Genomic DNA, 18,107 nt, shown 5'->3' with positions numbered 1-18,107 from the left:
CAATGCAGTTGGGCACATATTTTTTTCCCCCTTGTTACATAATCTAGAAAATACAAAACACTCCAATATAGGGAGGTTGTAGGCAAGTCAAAGGAATTTTACAGAATCCCTTAGGGAGCTGTGTATACCCTGTCAAACAACAGGACGAAGTCTTTTATTAGAACGGGGGTCTGTGCTCCCTGGGCCCCAGAGGTGTTTGGCTGCCTCACTGACCCGTATCACCCATGTTTACTTTTACTAGACCGGAATGCTTCGATAAGGCAAGATGCGCCCTAATTTTTCATTGGTTGGTAGTATTCTGTGAACCCTCAGACATGCATTTTAACTGAGGAAGCAGATGCTTTAAACAGCATCCTTTTGCCAAACTGAACTTGATGACTTGCTTTCTTATGTGTTTCTAATAGTCTCAAGAGAGTAACTTCTTCCTTACACCTCCCACTAGAAAATAACCTTCCTCGAGCTGTTTTTCTACTGTCCGGGGTCACACTCTCCTGTCCTTGGTAGGGTAAACCCAGTGGCAAATACTGCTTGTTCTCTTCAGCTGGATCTGGCTAACCTGTCAGCCCCTCAGAGGGCAGCTTCTGGAAACCACGGCCCTCTCTGGCTCCACCAGTGTGGCTTAGAATGAGTGCAGGTTGGGGATTCAGACAGGGGACGCCCCTGCCACCCCCAGTCACCCTGGGCAAGTCATTTAAACGTTCTCAATCATAGTTACTTGGGAGAGAAGTCTTTTGTGATCCTGGGATGAAAGGAATGATTGGAAGTACAAAGTCATATAAAGACCAAGGGATTATTACCAATAATTCAGTGACTAGTCTTGGTCAGAATATCCCCAAGAAAAGAGAACGTGGGTTGACCTATACAATTATGGGAACTTTAATGTCTTTTTCCCAATTCAAGAAACAAAACTGTCATTGAGGCTAATCAGAAGAGTCTCTTCCGCTTAGGTGTCCTGCTTTTGGTGGAGGATGAGGGGCAGCGGAAAGGTTGTTACAAATGACCAAGTTGGGGGCTTCCCTGGTGGCGCAGTGGTTGAGAGTCCGCCTGCCGATGCAGGGGACACGGGTTCGTGCCCCGGTCTGGGAAGATCCCACATGCCGCGGAGCGGCTGGGCCCGTGAGCCATGGCCGCTGCGCCTGCGCGTCCGGAGCCTGTGCTCCGCAACAGGAGAGGCCACAGCAGTGAGAGGCCCGCGTACCGCAAATGACCAAGTTGGTCCTTTTCATCCTTATGAGTAGAAACTCCTAAAAAGGACCCAGAGGATGCATGGGTCTAAGTGAAAAGCTGTGTTTTGCACCCACCATGGAAAATACCATGGTTCCTCAAAAAATTAAAACTAGAATTACCATATGATCCAGCAACCCCACTTATTGGTATATAGCCAAAAGAATTTGAAGCAGAGTCTTGAAGAGATATTTGTACCCCAATGTTTATACCAGCGTTATTCACAATAGCCAAAAGGTGGAAACCACCCAAGTGTCCACTGACAGATGAGTGAATAAACAAAGGTGGTATATACACACAATGGAATAATATTCAGCTGTAAAAAAGAATTCTGGCACATCCTACCTCATGGATAAACCTAGATGACATTATGCTAAGTGAAATAAGCCAGGTACAAAAGGAAAAACACTGTTGAATTCCACTCAAGTACCTACTCAGACTCATAGAGACAGAAAGTAGGGTGATGTTTTCCAGGGGCTGAGGGGAGGGAGGAATGGGAAATTGTTGTTTAATGGGTCCAAAATTTCAGTTTGGGAAGACAAAAAGAATTCTGGAAAAGGATGGTGGCAATGGTTGCACAATAATGTGAATGTACTTAATACCCCTGAACCATACACTTAAAAATGGTTACGATAGTAAATTTTATTATATGTGTATTTTACTACAATTTACAAAATGTTTTCATTTTAAAAATTAAAAACAGAAAAAGAAAAAAGAGTAATTGGAAAGTGGGAATTCCCTGGCGGTCCTGTGGTTAGGACTCGGTGCTTTCACTGCCGGGGTCCGAGTTCAGTCCCTGGTCAGGGAACTAAGATCCCACAAGCCATATGGCGTGGCCAAAAAAATAAAAAAATTAAAAAACGGAAACTGATAGCACTGGTGAGCTTTCAGATTTCCCCAGGCCATGGTGCACATTAAGTGCGCATCCAATACAGTCCAAGACATTGTTCTTTCTCTGGCCTTAGAGCTACATACTGAGAATGAAAGGCAGTTCTTACTGAGTCCAGGGCCATGGAAGGCATTTCTGACAACACAGGCAATCCAGCTTCATCTCTAAAATTCCCATTCTTGGGGCTTCCCTGGTGGTGCAGTGGTTGAGCGTCTGCCCGCTGATGCAGAGGACGCGGGTTCGTGCCCTGGTCTGGGAAGATCCCACATGCCGCGGAGCAGCTGGGCCCGTGAGCCATGGCCGCTGAGCCTGCGTGTCCGGAGCCTGTGCTCTGCAACGGGAGAGGCCACAGCAGTGAGAGGCCCGCGTACCGCAAAATAAATAAATAAATAAAAATAAAATAAAATAAAATTCCCATTCTTATGTGCCATCTTAAGATAACCCAGAGCTATCCTGTCCTCATGGGAAGAAACAAGACAAGTCCTCACTCTAAGGGCTGAAGGAATCAACAGTTGATTCTGTTCACTTGCTTGCCAGCTGCGTGATGATTTCAGGCCCTGCTGGAAGCCTCGACAGTGCTAGAAAGAGCAAACATTTTTTTTCACAACTTTATGAGGAGAAGACACCCAAACAGATGGCTTCCTACTCAGATGGTTGCTAGAGTGAGTGCCTGAGTCTCCTTTGGAGAGGCTGAGATGAGAGTTACAATCTTGTGGCATTCCTTGAAGATTCTCACAAAAAGCAGAAAGTAGTATTTCATCACTCTCTTTCTGGACAATTTCCTTTGTTCCCCCCAAAGAAAATCAACTATGGGAACGGCTGGAAGGCCCTCAGCCTTTACCCCCCTCCCCCATAAGAGACATAAAGAAATTCTACTAAGTTCCCTAACGTCAATGAATTAAAAAGAAAATCAGACCAAAGGGTTCCCAAATAGGCTGAACTCTCTAAGACCCCCTGAGAGGGAGGGGTGGAGGGAAGGTAGGCAGTTCTAATTTCTTCCGTAATCACATTTCTGGGCCCTGGGGGCAGATGACTCTCTAATACTGTGACCCAAATGTCAAACAGAACCTTTCCCAAGGTTCCTCTAAACACAGTCAAGACAGACTGGAACTCTAAAAGTTTTGTACAGTTCTAAGGAAAAACAAAGGGAAATAAACACAGATAGAGGTGCAAGATTCAAAGATAGTTTTTTTGACCCTGATTTGGTCAGGGTTTTTCCAGGTTTTTTAGCCCATAGGCCCTTTCATGTGCTGTGTTGGGATTTGCGTACTGAAGCCCGAATTGTCAGGCTCTTACCTGACCCCTTTGTATCTCTGCTTCTGTTGCCATCTGATTGTGCCATCATGAAGCCTGTCACCCAGGGTCTTGGTTAGCCTGTGAGGCATCTTTGTGTGAATTTGACAAAGGTGCCCCCTCTGGGCAGACGCTCTGTGGTTTCTTCTCTTGGGGAGCAGAGGGTGGCCTGAATTGAAGCCTCAACTTACTCCCCAACCAGGCACTTTTGCACAGTGAACAACCTGCCCAACTGTACTTAGTGGCCCTGCCCATCACCCAGGGCTTTTCGACATAACTTGATTTCACTTACCAAGTTTCCTCTACCTACCTAAAACCTTATTTTCAGGTCTGGCTTTGGTTTAAAGGAATACTTCTTCTCCAGATAACTGCCATTAGGGAACACAGCCCAGTATTCTACTCCTTATAAAGACTTTCTTGCTAGCCTACCGGTATATCTTAATTTAATATCATGACTACATCATTTATATAGTAACTATATATTTGGAGTCATAAAGCGGTTATTCCTGCACTAAGAGGAGTTTTTCAAAACAAGGTTAAAGGTCACTGGATAAGAAATAGTTGAACTCAGTTTGGACTTCTAAAGGGCAGGTTCCCTAACACCCTAGCTTTCCAGTTAAACAGCGCTCATGGTGAGCCGGTGTAGAGTCCCCGTGTTGATTGCTATCCAATTCTACAGAATTGCAGAAGTAATGTTTTTCTGAGCAAAGCAGATAAGCTTTGTGTCTAGGATCAACATGCTGATATTCAGCAAAACACACATCCTGCTGGGTCCTGCTGTACTCACTCTCCACACATTCTGAACAGACTGTCTTACAAAAGCAAAGGATTGTTTCCTTGTAGCAAAACACATGTCCCTTGAAAAGGCTGTACCCTGAGTGCGTCTTTGTTGGTGCGTAAGTGGTGCTTGGGGTAATCTCTTCTTGCCCGGGCCTCCCTGGGCCTAAAAAGACACTGAGTGACAAAAGAAGCCCATCATTTCAACTATTGGTAACCGACAGCATAGACAAGGAGTTCTCCATTTACAGTTCGTGCTCTACAATATTTTCCTATAGAAGCAATGTTATTGGGGTATTCAGGTTCCCAGGTTAGTCTGTATCACCCCCTCCCCCAAGAAAAACAACACTAATCAGAATGTACATTTGAGTTGGAATCATTTTAGAATATTTTTAGCAGAAAAGTTTTAGTTGGGATATTATTAGCACAAATAATGTACATTTAGTTGGAAAGGAAGCTTTGGCAAAATGAGTTATTAAGGAAAAAAATTTTTATATATGTGTTTTGTTCGGGGATGAGGGCAGTCAAAAGGTACAAATTTCCAGTTAGAAGATAAATAAGTACTAGGGATGTAAGGTACAACACGATAAATATAATAAACATTACCCTATGCTATATATGAACATTGTTAGGGAGTAAATCCTGAGTTCTCATCAAGCGGAAAATAATTTTTTTCTATGTCTTTAATTTTGTATCTATAGGAGATGATAGATGTTCACTAAAGTTACTGTGGTAATCATTTCATGATGTACGTAAGTCAAATCATTACGCTGTACACCTTCAACTTATACAGTGCTGTATGTCAATTATATCTCGATAAAATTGGAATGAAAAAAATACATGTTTTGTTTTTAATGATTTAGAATGCTGGGGTTTGGGATAAAAGCATGCTTGGAAGCATTTGAAAAGATAAAATGTGACTGGGGGAATCTTCCAGGTTTCTTTAAAGGTCTGTAGAGGTTACTTACGATGATTTTCTATTTTGCCTTATTTCACTTTCTGTCTCCCTCATGTGGATGCCTATTTGGAGCTCACAAATGGGGAAGGGAGAAAAAGTGGCAGAGGGATGGGGGAATAAACAGAGAGCATGTGTAGTAACAGAGACAAGGCAAAGAGGAGCGAAGAGGAAGAGCAGGATAGCCCAAGATGGAATGAAGTCAGACGTACATAATCTAAGAGACAAGGAAGGAGGTGATGGCCAAGCACCATTGGCCCTGGTGCCTGCCACTGCATCTGTTAACAGGAGCAGTCACAGGGTGGTCAGACAAAGGCAAAGGTAAGGAACCAATCACTGGCTGTCTGTATGCAAATGACATTCTTGAGCTGGGTGTTTATGGCTTGGGGAAGACTTTTTGTCCTGGTTAAATCAATTGACAGAAAATATGGAGAACAATTTATCAGTATTAGTTATGAGTCAAATGAACCAGATATTCAGCTAAGTGCTGAACACGCTGCTTCCTCGTTTCTTGCAACCTCTCTATGAGCTACATGCTATGAATAATTCTCCCCATTTTGCAGAGGAGGAAATTAAGGCACAGAAAAAAATACGGAGCTGGTCCCCAAGTTACAGAACTTGTAAGTGAAGGAACTGAGTTCAAACCAGGGAGTCTCAGTCCAAAGCCACATTATGCAGCCCGCATGGAAATGCTAGATAGCTAAATAAATTATTTGTAATCAAAGTGATCAAGTAAATGAGCACATTTCAAACCACAGATTGTTTTTGTGACTCTATCAACTGTTTAGCTGTGTTTCTCGGAGGAAGCAGCTAGAGGATGGTAATTCAAGGTCTGTCCCTCACTCTTTGTCTCCCTTCCTCCCAGCTTCAATCAATAAATAAGCTTTTCATCTTGCCCCTAGGTTCTTCATGACCTTTTTTTTTTTTAGATTCCATATATATGTGTTAGCATACGGTATTTGTTTTTCTCTTTCTGACTTACTTCACTCTGTATGACATAATGGACTTGAGGACACGGGGAGGGGGAAGGGTAAGCTGGGACGAAGTGAGAGAGTGGCATGGACATATATACACTACCAAGTGTAAAATAGATAGCTAGTGGGAAGCAGCCGCATAGCACAGGGAGATCAGCTCTGTGCTTTCTGACCCCCTAGAGGGGTGGGATAGGGAGGGTGGGAGGGAGATGCAAGAGGGAGGAGATATGGGGATATGTGTATATGTATAACTGATTCACTTTGTTATAAAGCAGAAACTAACATACCATTGTAAAGCAATTATACTCCAATAAAGATGTTTAATAAATAAATAAGCTTTTATTCTGTGCGAGGTACTGTTCCAAACTCCGGAGTCTTAAAGGTGAAGGGGATCAGGTCCTGCTCTCAAGGAGCTCCCAAAGCACTCAAAAGACTCTTAAAATGAATGTTCGCTGGGTAGGAACCCCAGGGTTGTAGGAAGGGAACCTCACCTGGTTTGGGGGTGGAGAGCCAAGTAAGATTTCTACACTAACCTGAAGGATGAGTAGTCCCCACTGCAGATGGATAGAGAAGAGTGTTTGATGTAGAGGAGGCAGCGTGAGCAAAAACCTTGAGGATTGTTCTGTCATTTTTCTTCTGAAACAGAAACCGGTCAATTTCATATCACTCAGTGGAGTGCCCCGTTCAAGTGGAGCGCTTGGAGTTGGAGAAGGGAAGGGTCATACTCTGGCGTCTTGGAACTAGCTCCACATTTCTTCCCAATTCTGCATTGAGTGAGGTCAGGTTGATAGCTTGAAATTGACTATGGTAGAAGTAGTGATGCTATGGAAATTGGCATCCCTACAGATCAGGGATTTTTATTTCCTGGAAATCTGGTTATTAAACATTTAACCAGCACACCACTGGACACTGGTTCCGGAGACCATCCTACTGCAAATACGTCTGTGATCAGCTTTAATTCTGCTTTTCACCTAGGACCAAACATATTTTTCTTGATCTTCTGCATCACCCACAGGCAGCTGCTTTTGAGCTGAAAGTGGGATGGAGATGAGCAAGAGGATGCTGCCGCTGCAATGGTTTCATCACCCCGGTCTCCTTTTGACTGTGAATCTTGCCACATTCACACACGCTAGCATCCTGTGAGTTTTCCCACATTTGCAGCTTTGAAAGTCAAACATATGGTAAAAAATAAACTGACACTGTTTTCCTCAGACATTAATGCTCATTAACACACACCTAGACTCCCACAGCTTCATTTTCACACCTGTAATTTGATATACATGAATAACTAAGGCTTTGCTTATATCGGCTTGGAGTGATCCAGAAGAAACTAACATTTCACTTTCAGAAGCAGATTCCTGCTGCACAGATATCGGCAACCTGCTCAGAATATTATCAGAGATGAATAATATGTTCAAAATCCACCTTGCCACACAGACCCAGTTTCCATGGCAAAGGTCACATGGGCTATGATCTTATAGGAAATAAGGAATAGATCAGAGGTCAACTAGGTCGAGCGTATGACACTTTGTCATTTTCAGTCGTTTGACCTCCCTTTTTTTCCTCTCTCTTTATTGATCTGGCACAGATTTATATGCCCAGAGCAGACTGGGCAAATACCCTTGTGTCCTGTGGATGGTGTCTCTCTCTGTCCCTGGAAAGAAAGGCAGCCAAGAGAGATCAACTCATATTGACATGGTGAGCTGTAGCAGGTGAGAAGTGGACTCGCTCCATCTGAGAGGCAGAGGAGAAAATTCGATCCAACTCACTGCATGCTGGGAGTTTATTTTTCATATTCAATGCAAATGAGCATCTTCAAATTTATCCATATACTTTTTCTGCAGAAAGAGGAGCTTTTTGTCCTGGAATTCATACCAAATGTTCTGGAGAATTGCATGAATATCTAAATCATTTTATTTCTGCAGATTTAGATGTTTATGCCTTGATGAACAGGCACTAAAAACACATCTCAAAACTAATTGAAAGGGAGAAGCCTGTCCCCTTCTAAGAGCCCATCAAGGAACGAGAAGGTGAAACAGAGAGAAGTGGTTAGATTACCCACCCAACTTGGTGGGATAAGACGCGCTCCCCCAAACCTACTATTTTCCCTGCTAATTAAATTTTTTGTCTGTAGTCAAAAACCACTATTAAAACCAATACAGAGTTGGTGTTAATAATAATGAACAAAATAGTAGGATTTTTTTAAAAGGAGATATTTAAAAGTTTCCATAAATCAACTTTCCAAAAATGCCAATTACTTGATCCCATTCCCCGCCACCACCCCCCACCAATCTTTTTTCCCACTTCCAGTTTAGAAGACAGCGTAGTTGTAAAAACACGAACTTGGGCTCAAACCCCAGCCCCACTGCTTTCTGGTCATGAGGTTTTGAGTGTTTCACTGATCCTCTTTATGCCTGTGTCCTTATTTGCAAAACTGAGGCAACGATATCTATTGCTTAGAATTGCTGCGAGGATTCTGGGAGATAATGTTTATGTAGCACCTGTTCTGTAATACTATCTCTATACATTTAAAGTCTCATTCCTTGTGTCCAGTTTGGGAGTTCTAATTTGTAAGATGGAAATAAAGAAAAAATGCATAATTCAAGACTTTACAGAAGTGACTGTGGGATGAGGGGAGTAGTGGAGTAGAGTCGTCATAGCAGATATGCAAGCCCTTTTTTTTTTGCTGTGATGCACATGGGGAAGATGTGGCCATGTTTCTAGAGAGATTTTTTGGTAACCTCTCTATACAAAATGTTTTCTATTGTTTCAACAGCTTCTTCCTTCCTTCCTTGTTGTCCCAACATTTAACTGTATCCTTTCAAATTATCTGTCCTGCGACTCCGTGTGTTACATATGAAGGTCATAGCAAAAACCAGTCTCTAGGAATTGAACTTGACTTTTTCCCATTAACCACCTAACCCTAACCCATGGCTGGACCTGATTAGACCATAGATCTCAAGTGAGTTTTACAACAGATACCCTCCTATTCTAGATTGGCTTGTGACTCGCAACAGAGATTTTAGGTGATTTTCTGTGTATTTATAGAATCTTATTTCACATGAAAGAAATTTTTACCGTAAACATCTCCATAATCGAAAAACTAGTCAGTACAAAGCAGTTCTCCAAAATCCATTCCATAGCCTTCAGGGATCCAGTTCCAGCACATCAAGTTTCTTCAAATTAAATTTACAATGACTTAAGAGCCAGATTGGCAAGGGGCCCAGCCTCTCCCATTTGTGTCAACCATCTCCCATACCCCACCAGTTGCTTAGGGTCTGTGCTCTTGGACACCCGAAAGCCCCTCCTGGTGTTGGTCAGCCTGCTGCTGCATGGCTGCCATCCCTCCTCAACTCCTCAGAATTTTCTGAGGGCCATGGTCCCCTCCAGCTGCCTGCTGTTGCTGGTTTCGTTACAGTGAAATCTTGCTGGCCCCAGGCCACTGTGGCCCATTAGGAGAGCACAGTCTCCCAGCCAGATGGAGTTCAGGCATCCACTCCCGGCAGAACTACATATACCACTCCTTTCTCCAGTCTTGGGGACTCCATCTCATGGATGGGAGTACAGCCTCTTTTTACCCCTTGAAACACAAAGTGGTCATTTTCTTACAGATGACCAATAGCTACATGAAACGATGCTCAACATCGCTAATTATTAGAGAAATGCAAATCAAAACTACAGTGAGGTACCACCTCACACCGGTCAGAATGGCCATCATTAAAAAGACTACAAGGACTTCCCTGGTGGTCCCGTGGTTAAGGCTTCATGCTTCCACTGCAGGGGGCGTGGATTCGATCCCTGGTCGGGGAACTAAAACCCCACATGCCAAGCAGCGTGGAAAAAAAATGTCTACAAATAACAAATGCTAGAGAGAGTGTGGAGAAAAGGGAAACTTCCTACACTGTTGGTAGGAATGTAAATTGGTACAGCCACTATGGAAAACAGTATGGAGGTTCCTCAGAAAACTAAAAATAGAACTACCATATGTTCCAGAAATCCCACTTCTGGGCATATATCCAGACAAAACTATCATTCAAAAAGATACACAAACCCCTATGTTCATAGCAGCACTATTCACAATAGCCAAAACATGGAAACAACCTAAATGTCCATCCACAGATGAATGGATAAAGAAGATGTGGTACCTATATATTGTAAAATGAAATACTACTCAGCCATAAAAAAAGAACGAAATAATGCCATTTGCGGCAACATGGATGCAACTAGAGATTATCATTCTAAGTGAAAGACAAATACCATATGATATCACTTATATGTGGAATCTAAAATATGACACAAATGAACTTCTCTACGAAACAGAAACAGACTCACAGATATACAGAACAGAATTGTGGTTGCCAAGGGGGAGGGGTGTGGTGGAGGGATGGATTGGGAGGTTGGAGTTAGCAGATGCAAACCATTATATGCAGAATGGATAAACAACAAGGTCCTACTGTATAGCCCAGGGAACTATATTCAATATCCTGGGATAAACCATAATGGAAAAGAATATTTTTTAAAATGTATATATATGTATAATTGAGTCACTTTGCTGTACAGCAGAAATTAACACAACATTGTAAATCAACTATACTTCAATGAGAAAATAAATTTTAAAAATACCAAAGTGGTCATTTTGCTCCTTCTACTTCCCCATGCAACTTAGTTTTTGGCTGGAATGATACCAATTCATCACGGGAGCTCTTGGCTTGATGTAGGTGAGAAGATATTAACAGTTATGCATATCTCTAATTAATAAGAAATTTTAAAATTGCTTTAAAATGAGTACGATTTGTTTTTCAGTTAACGTCTTTATCAGTCAGGATCCTGCAGAAAACAGATGACACACTCCAGGAGTGACTGAAGAGAAAGGGACTATTAATCAAATTGTGGACAGGGTTAAGGGAACCAACAAGGTTGGTGATGCACCCCAGGTACTAACAAAAGTAGGAGGCCATTACCACCCTAGAATTAAAGGGGCAAGTGGTGGGCACTGTTCCTGGAACCCAGAAAGAAGTATGGCTTTGGGAGAGGGGCTACCTGACTGATGCTGCCTTGTTGATAGAGGAAACTGTGGCTTGGCGAGGAGGTAGGGTAGGGGTGAGATACGTTTCCTGGCCTCTCTCCTCCACCCCTCTGACTTCCTGTCAGTGCCTCACAATGGCCCAACCCAATCAGAAACCATAGGTCTGGTGAGTCCAACTGACGCAGCACCGTAGAGGTCAGCCTCAGGGCACAGAGAGGGGAGGAACATGGGTATGGAATAGCAAACTGAGGAGCTCGCCAGATGAACATCTTTTAATGAAATAGAAAATATGAAATGGATGAAAAGATTGAGCATGAAGGGAAATAAAATTGGGTGCTGGTCAGTGGAAAAGGTAAGAGAGGAAGGGATGGATTGAGCCATGAGGGTCAAGGGATCCTCTCTTCCTGGCTGCTTCCCAGAGTGGAATCCTAGAAGTTGCAGCCTAATAAGTCTTTTCATTATACCCACGTAGAGAAGAGACCTTTCCACAAAAGACCTCACCTTCCAATCCACAATTAGAAATGCAGACCTCAGTTACTGACTGAGATACCTTCAGACCACCTCTAACCAGATCATCAATCCCCAAATGTAAAGACTAATGTACTTTCAGGTTTTAAGATTGGGGAAGGGAAGGAGGAGTCTTCAGTTATCTTCTACTGCACCACAAATCACTCCAAAGCTTGGTGTAATAACCTATATGGGAAAAGAGCCTGAAAAAGAATGGAGATATATATATATGTATGTATAACTGAATCACTTTGTCATACACCTGAAAACTAACACATTGTAAATCAACTATACACCAATATAAAATAAAAATTAAATTAAACAACAAAAAAACCAATGATTTATTATTTCTCACAATTCTCTGTGTGGACAGGGCTCAGCTGGGGTCATCTTATGCTTCATGTCACATAGTCGAGCTGGGAGCTTGGTTGGGGTAGCAGCATCTAAGCTGGCCTCTCATCATCCAGGGTTTCTCTGTGCGTGGCCTCCCCAAATCCTTTCATTCATCTACCCTGGGCTTCTTTACAGCATGGCAACGATCTTCCAAGGGGTGTTCTAAGAAGATGAGTCCTTGCATCGTGCTTGCTAATGTCTCATTGGCCAAAGCAGGTCACATGGCACATGACCAAACTCAAAGGCATTGTGGGAGGGTCCTACAGAAGGGCACAGATACAGGGAGGTATAGTCAATCCATCAGGAGCCAGGAATGTAAGCCCACCACAAAAAGTGAGAGAATCTGGTCACTGAAGTGCATGAGGGGTCATCACCAAAGTGAAATGCTGCAGAAAAGAATCAAGAAATCAAAACTTGCCAGGATCATCCTGCTACCTTAGTTTTATGAAGGTAAATATATGACATGCTCAAAAGTTTGTTGCTGTGAGCGTGGGCAGCACTGCTTCTGGGCTTCATGAGGGTTTGTTTAACATACAGTAATAATGCAATTCTTCATCCAGGAAAGTCATTATTGGAGCTCTTGGGGTAACAGGTTTGCTCTTTAGGTTTAGAGAAAGGGAAAGAGGTGTCTTGGGGAGGGAGGAGGAGTGATCAGAGGGAACAGGAGGATGAAGCTCAAGGTTGTTTTGCACAGGCTAAGGAGTCAGCACAGAACTAGAGCCCAGCTTCTCACCTCCAGCCCTGGACCTAGGAAAATGGAGCTTAATGGAAATAACAGTTTTGTTAAGCTTGACAAAATCTGAGATGTTTATTAAACAAATAGGATGCATTCTGTTTGTAAATAGTTTGTAGTCCTGAAGATTTTGAGTTTGGAAGGGATCCCCAGAAAAGAATACCCCCTCATTTGTGACGTAATGTTACTCTGCTTCTCTCCTCCCAACCAGGTTAAGGGTGGTAGCTGTGGGTGTTCTCAGATTTCCCTCAGCCCTGAAGGGGTCCCAGGGTGTGGGTGGGACATGTCAGTCTCATACTGACTCACTAACTACAAACCCGAAGGCGGTCTTGGTGCACACATGGGTGATCCCCGTGTGTACCGCTGTAAAAGCACTGTCTGTTTGTGGGGTGGAGGTGCACGCTGGAACCCACTTAGGGAACTCTGAGTCTCTCCCTAGTGTCTTCTTCTGTTTCAACATGCGCCAACATGGCCTTATGCTTTCTATTTGCCCTGGAGTATCAGATGCAGAGTAAGATGTGTAAACACATAAACCATAGCTAAGAAGGATGCAGATTGAAAGTCTTCAGATGAGTACCATATTTTAAACACTCAAATGAAGGTTAAATCAAAATAATCCTTTTCAGGCTCTGCCTTCTGGGCCAATTTATGAGCCACATACAGAAATCAGTCTTTTTTATTTCATATTTACAAAAGCCAAGACGAAAAACAGCATTACTGGCATTGATCACTAACCTTATTTATGTGAATAACTCTTAACTCTTCCTATCATTCAAATCTACCTGCAAAGCCATAACTTTGGGCTGGGGTGAAGTTGGGGGACTGCAAAGAATGGAATGTGCCACAGATACTAAAGGAAACTCTGAAAAAGAATTTAAAATATTGATCAGAAAATACTTGAGTATGGGTATCATTGCTGGAATAGTTAGAGCCTTATAAGTTGTCTAGTTCAATAAGGACAACATACATTTAAGTTTCATGTTCTGATATGTTTGTGTAAACGTATTTTTCTTTACCTTAAGCAATATTTTATTAAATGGCTAAAAGATCAGTGTCAAGCAGTCTCTAAAAGCCTCACAGTGCTCTCTGCCTGTTAGTATTCACATCCTTGAGTGGGGGCTGGACCTAGTGCCTTGCTTCTAATAAATAGATATCAGCAAAGTTGATGGGATGTCACTTTGGGTTACAAAAAGACTGATTTCCTTCTTGCTTGTGATCTCTTAAACACCCTTTCTCTTTTGGAGCCCTTGCTCTGGAGGAAGTAAGCTATCATGTTGTAAGCTACCCTCTGGAGAGGCCCATTCAGCAAGGGACGAAGGGACAGAGGAAGCCCTCCAGGTAACAACCAGTGAGATTCTCAGTCCAATAACCTGTGAGGACCTGAATTTGGTCAACAACTATGTGAGTGAGCTTGGAAGCAGATCTTCCCCAGTAGAGCCTTCAGATGAAAGCACAGCCCTGTGAATACCTTGACTGTAGCTTAGTGAGAGACCCTGAGACAAAGGATCCAGGTAAACCACACCTAGATTCCTGACCCACAGAAACTGTCAGTTAATAAATTTGTTTATAAGAAATGATTAATGTAAATGATAATAAATTTAAATTTTAAGACACCAATTTTGGGGGTAATTTGTTACACAGTAATAAATAGTTAACACAGGATCACTAGTATGGAATGATCAAAGAAAAAAACATTTCTTTCTGCTGTTCTCTGCCTATAAAGAACATTATTTCAATATATCTATATAAAATTTTAAAAACTGAGATTTTTACGTAGTTAAAGATTCTAAAACATCAGTGAAGAAATCTCCTGAAGGGACTAACTAATCAGCAGGAACAATTCTCCCAGGAAGTTCTGGTAAACTGAATATAATGGTCAGCCACAGCAACGCCCCTTGTTAGTATTATAGAATGTTAAAATTCATCTTTGATCAAAGGCCAATTTTTATTCCATATTTCCTTTTTTAAATCTCCACTTCCTCTTGAAGGGAAAGTTATCTTTCACTAACTTGATCTTAATGACATTTTTAAAAAATCAATTTTCATCAACAGAATATGCTGGAATGGCCTCCAGAAAGGATATTAATTAAAGCAGTCATATAAACAGAATCATATCTTCTCTGAGCAAGTCTTATTTCATGCTTGAGCTCATTTCCACATCCTTTGGAGACAGCCTCTTTTCCAGGAGTAGCTCTAAGCTTGCGTCACTATTGGGAGATGACCATGTTGGCCCATGGCCAGTAGCTTGTTTGTAGGATCCTTTCTCTCCCTCTCTGGCCAGCAAGTTCATCCAACTGAAGCTGTCTGGTCTAACAGTGAAGCAGCTGGATGAAGTCATGGCTGTGATTCAGCCTGGAAACAGCCCATGATGGTTTCTCACAGGTTTGGTGAATGACTGTCCATAGAAGGGAGGTCTCCCCATTTGAAAGGAATTGTATTTCTTCAGTTGAGGCTTGGAACATAGATACAAGTTGAGCTTCTCTCCCACACTTTCTTTCACTAATGGCTCATTAAATAAACAGAGTTGTTAATGACAGAGTGATTTCCCTGCAGATCTTAGAGTTTGTAAAAAAACATCCAATTCATAAACCCAAACCAAGGAAGTTTACATTACGGGTATATGTCTTGGCAGCTTACATGTAAAGAAAATTATAAACATGAGGCCCCCTTGTACAGTCTGCAGCTAGAGTTCAGATTGCACCATTTCCACTACAACCCATAATTCTAAGGGTCAAATGGGTACAAAGGAAGAGAATACCCTACAGGGGTCTGAGAAGGGTAGGTTGGTGATTTTCCTGACTCAGACTTAGATGTACATCTTCACTCATGCAAGAATAAAGATCAGATTTCAAGAGGACTAAATCAATTTTGAGTGAGAGATGAAACTCCTGATTTCTGTTGATGCAAGTCTGGTGATTTGCATTTCTGGCAGTCAGCAACACTGTCAGGCCTTCTGGGCCGGCCACTGTGGGAAACTTCCACAGCTTTCTATTGAATTGCTTATATGAGACCTTTTGAGAAGAGCTAAGAAATATACTGTACTGGAGAACCTAAAGACTGTTGTGGAATCATTTGGAGAAGCATCAATGTGAATAAAATGTCTCTGGGACCTGAAGACAGCTCTGTTCTGTCCTGAATTTAGATGAATGTGGGCCCTCAAGAAATGGCCATCTGATTTAGACCACTGGTGTCAACTCAGCATTGTCTTGGGGTGGTTGGCCAATAGCAGGGTGCCTTGTCTCAGACAACCAGTGGCCCCCTCCCTAAGAACTGGAACTCTGCTTGGTTGGTAAAGTTCACTGATGATGTGTGGGTTTACTGCTGTACATGAGGGCATGAACAAGCACATGGATCAGAACTAGAAAATTTAGAGATTATAGGCTGTGCCTAGTGGCTAATGGGTAGTAGATTTAATTTGTTTTTCTAATTCCTTATTCCTTTCTTGCAATGGAAGTGCACTTCCATGCCCTTTGCCATGTGAGTTTGCAGTGCCCCTCAGGAGAGAAAGATTATCCCTGACCCATTGACTTTGGTCTTGGCCATGTGACTTGCTTTGACCAAAGGAATGTTAGTAGAAGTGAAACGGTGTCAATTTCCTGCTGAGATCTTAAAAGGCATTGTGCATTTCCACTCACTTCTTTATTTGTTTATTTTTTGTACTTCTGCCATCAACCATGAGAAGAAGATGCCCCAGGTAGTTGCTGGCCCCAGAATGAAGAAAAATGTGGAGCAAACCGGAACCCAAGTTGAATCTTGGGGCAGAGCCCAGCTGAACTACAGCTAATCTTCAGATCCCTGAACTAGAAATAAATGCTTATTATTAAAAGTCATCAAGTTTTAGAGTCATTTGTTACACAGAACTATTTCAGCAGAATCCTGATTAATACACTTGGGTGCCTCAGTCTTCCCATGTTCAAGTAGTAGGATTTTAATTCCATTAGGTCATTAGTTATCATCTACCCCTACCCCCCATGAGCACCAAAGCCATGTCACTGAGATGACAAGCCGCTGGCAGTAAGGTGACAAACTCTTGAGGTACAGGTGTTAGGTAGCAGAGTCAGGGCCTGACCTCAAATCTTTATATTCCCATGTCATGATAAAATAAATCCCTAATTTTACTTAGAAAAGAGTTTTCCAATCAAGCAATCATGTGTCATGTTCATATAAACATTGGGTAGGGACTTCCCTGGTGGTGCAGTGGTGAAGAACCCACCTGCCAACGCAGGGGACATGGGTTCAACCCCTGGTCCAGGAAGATCCCACATGCCACAGAGCAGCTAAGCCCCTGCGCCACAACTACTGAAGCCCACACTCCTAGAACCCATGCTCCACAACAAGAGAAGGCACCGCAATGAGAAGCCCCCACGCAGCAACAAAGAGTAGTCCCCACTCACCACAACTAGAGAAAGCCCACGTGCAGCACCAAAGACCCAACGCAGCAAAAAAATAAATAAATAAATATAAAAAAAAAAACATTGAGTATACAGTGTAGTAGAAAATAACCAAGATAATCTATAGACAGATCAAGCCAGGAGGCAACATAATGATTGTGTATTAGTTTCAAAAATTCCCCCCAGGACATTTTATCATCAGCCCAGACATAATATATATTTATATTTTTAGAAACATGAAGCAGGTGTCTAGTTCCTGAATTCCAATGCTGGATGGGTGAGACAGGAAGAAAAACATTCTATTAGAGATTGAATGTTGATCTGGCCTATCCCATAGTTCCCACTTATACAGCCTCAGTTACAAACATAACTGTTAACTCTTCATTTCTGTTTCATTGTAGAGCTGGATAGTAAGAAAGATGGTTACCTTACCATTTCTCTAAAGATCTTCTGCAATAGGCAGAATTGGACGGAATAAGCATGATCGATCCTACCTGGGGGTAGCAAGTTGACTCGGATGATTTTTCACAATTCTTTATTTCAGTGTCATTAAGAAAATATCTGGTACTTTCAGCTAATTTGATGTTTCTTTATTTTCATAAATACATGGGCTAAGAGTGTTTAAATACCATCTCTCTACCATAAACTTATCATGCTATAACTTTTCATTACTTGACTCTTTCCTACAGAGTTTAAAAGATTTAAGAAAAATAGTTCCAAAGGACACTCACTTCTTAATTATAAAGCTGGCTTAAGCTGACCTTCAGGGGGAGGTCGGTCAATGAAGAGTCTTACAAGCTCAGGACGTAGTTCCCCGGAGGGGGACATGAGGTGGGAGACTGAGACCCTTTTTCTTGACTCGGTGTCCTATAGTTTCTCTCCACCCACCTGTGAGTGGAGCAGTAGATAAGTGTACCCTGATGGTGGAAAATGATGAATTACAAA

The sequence above is a fragment of the Leucopleurus acutus genome (genome assembly GCF_964270905.1).
Source record: "Leucopleurus acutus genome assembly, chromosome: X".
Lineage (NCBI taxonomy): Eukaryota > Metazoa > Chordata > Mammalia > Artiodactyla > Delphinidae > Leucopleurus > Leucopleurus acutus.
Note: the sequence above shows the minus strand (reverse complement) of the source record.